This window comes from Colobus angolensis, unplaced genomic scaffold (assembly GCF_000951035.1).
Source record: "Colobus angolensis palliatus isolate OR3802 unplaced genomic scaffold, Cang.pa_1.0 Scaffold39, whole genome shotgun sequence".
In the NCBI taxonomy this organism is placed as follows: Eukaryota; Metazoa; Chordata; class Mammalia; order Primates; family Cercopithecidae; genus Colobus; species Colobus angolensis.
In genome coordinates, this window is record NW_012117265.1 from 1,836,239 (window position 1) to 1,838,711 (window position 2,473).

The following is a 2,473-nucleotide window of genomic DNA, read 5'->3' on the forward strand; positions in this document are numbered from 1 at the left end:
CTGCCTCAGCCTCCCAAGTAGCTGGGATTACAGGCATGCACCACCACACATGGCTGATTTTGTATTTTTAGTAGAGACAGGGTTTCTCCATGTTGGTCAGGCTGGTCTCGAACTTCTGACCTCAGGCGATCTGCCAGCCTCGGCCTCCCAAAGTGCTGGGATTACAGGTGTAAGCCACTGTGCCCAGCCGACTTTTTTTTCCCTGCACTCTTTTTAGGTCTTTGGTCAAAATATCATCTACTCAGAGACTCAGAGAGGCTTTCCTGGACTGCCTGCCCCAAATTGCACACATTTCACTCTTTAACTGATTATTTGTTTTTGCAGTTATTGTTGTTGTGTTGGTTTGTTTTTTTGAGATGGAACCTTGCTCTGTCACCCAGGTTGGAGTGCAATGGCGTGATCTCAACTCACTGCAGTCTCCATCTCCTGGGTTCAAGCAATTCTCCTGCCTCAGCCTCCTGAGCAGCTGGGATTACAGGTGCATGCCACGACCCCCGGCTAGTTTTGGTATTTTTAGTAAAGACGGGGTCTCTCCATGTTGGCAAGGCTGGTCTCGAACTTCTGACCTCGTCCACCCACCTTGGCCTCCCAAAGTGCTGGAATTAACAGGCGTGAGCCACCGTGCCCGGCCAGCTGTCTTTATTTCTCTCTAAATAACGTTCACTTCTAACGTTATCCGTTTATCTGATGGCATCTCTCCCCACTAGCTCCATGAGGATAGGGTCTTTATTTTTGGTCACTGCTAGCTCCTCAGTTTCTAGTATGGCACCTGGTACACACTAGGTGCTCATGAATGTCGGCCGAGTTGAGAATATTCAGCAGAGATGCAGACATTTGGCAAATCTCTCATGCACACAGTCCTTCTTTCACTTATCAGAATTTTGTCTTCATATATATATTTTTTTTCTAGAGGGAGTCTCACTCTGTCACCCAGACTGGAGTGCAGTGGTGCGATCTCGGCTCACTGCAGCCTCCACCTCCCAGGTTCCAGCAGTTGTCCTGCTTCAGCCTTCCAGCTAGCTTGGATTATAGGTACACGCCACTATGCCCAGCTAATTTTTTTTTTTTTTTTTGTATTTCTTTTAGTAGAGACGGGGTGTCACTATGTTGGCCAGGCTAGTCTCAAACTCCTGATACTCAGGTGATCCACCTGTCTTGGCCTTCCAGAGTGCTAGGATTACAGGCGTGAGCCACTGTGCCCGGCCTGTCTTCACATCTTGACAGAAGGAGATTTACCATAGAGGAGAATCATGGAGGAATGTACCTGTCTGCAGGTAGGGTTGGACCCGGGGCTACGGGGTAGGAACTAGGTGACTTGGGGTCACTCTGTGCCTATCCTTAGTTTACTGGCATCCTCAAGCAATAAGTTCATTCATTTAGCAAACATTCATTGAGCATGTACCAGGGCCTATTCTAGTAACTGTAGACCCCACAGTGAACAGACAACAGACCAAATCTCTGTCCTGGTGGAACCGACATTCAAGTGAGGGAGACCTTTTATAAAGACCCACTAAGCATCATGAGGAATTTAAACACTGTGTGAGCACACGACAAGCATTTGCACAAAGGGGCATTTGCACAAAAAGACATTTGCACAAGGGGCTGGGTGCGGTGACTCACCCCTGTAGCCCCAGCACTTTGGGAGGCTGAGGCGGGCAGATAACCTGATGTCGGGAGTTTGAGACCAGCCTGACCAACATGGTGAAACCCCATCTCTACTAAAAATACAAAAACTAGCTGGGTGTAGTGGCGGGTGCCTGTAATCACAGCTACTCAGGAGGCTGAGGCAGGAGAATCGCTTGAACCTGGGAGGCGGAGGTTGCAGTGAGCTGAGATCGCACCATTGCACTCCAGCCTGGGTGACAGAGCAAGACTCCATCTCGAAAAAAGAAAAGAAAAGAAATTTGCACAACGAAGGGAATTTAGAAGGAAGGCCAGTTGTTTTTTCAATTTTGAATAGGGTGGTTGGATCAGGCTGGGAAGGTGACGTTTGAGAAAAGGCCTGAGAGAGGTCAGGGAGTGAATTGTGCAGATATGCAGTGGAAGAACATTCCAGGTGGAGAAAGTTCAAGGGCCCTGAGGCACTGGCAGAAAGTTGGCTTTTACTCAAGTCATGAGGAGACAGGAGAGGGCTCTGTGCCTGGGATAGTCGTGCTGTGACATTCTAAATCAGAGCTCTGGTTTGGTCAACTTGAGATTGAGATGCTGTGAGACCCACAGGGACATGTTGAGAAAGCTTTTGATATTTTTGTTGTTGTTTATTTTTTATTTTTATGTTTGTATTTTTTGAGACCGTGTCTCACTCTGTCACCCAGGCTGGAGTACAATGGTACAATCTCAGCTCACTGCAACCTCTGCCTCCCAGGTTCAAGTGATTCTCCAGCCTCAGCCTCCTGAGTAACTGGGATTACAGGCGCACGCTGCTACTCCTGGCTAATTTTTGTATTTTTAGTAGAGACAGGGTTTCACCATG

At 48.0% G+C, this 2,473-nt stretch overlaps 1 protein-coding gene across 3 annotated transcripts in view; it reads right to left on the minus strand.

Moving 5' to 3' along the window:
* The window catches only part of LOC105520841 (lipid phosphate phosphatase-related protein type 2), a 21,726-nt gene that overhangs the window by 2,287 nt on the left and 16,966 nt on the right, over positions 1-2,473 (minus strand). The window lies entirely within an intron of this gene.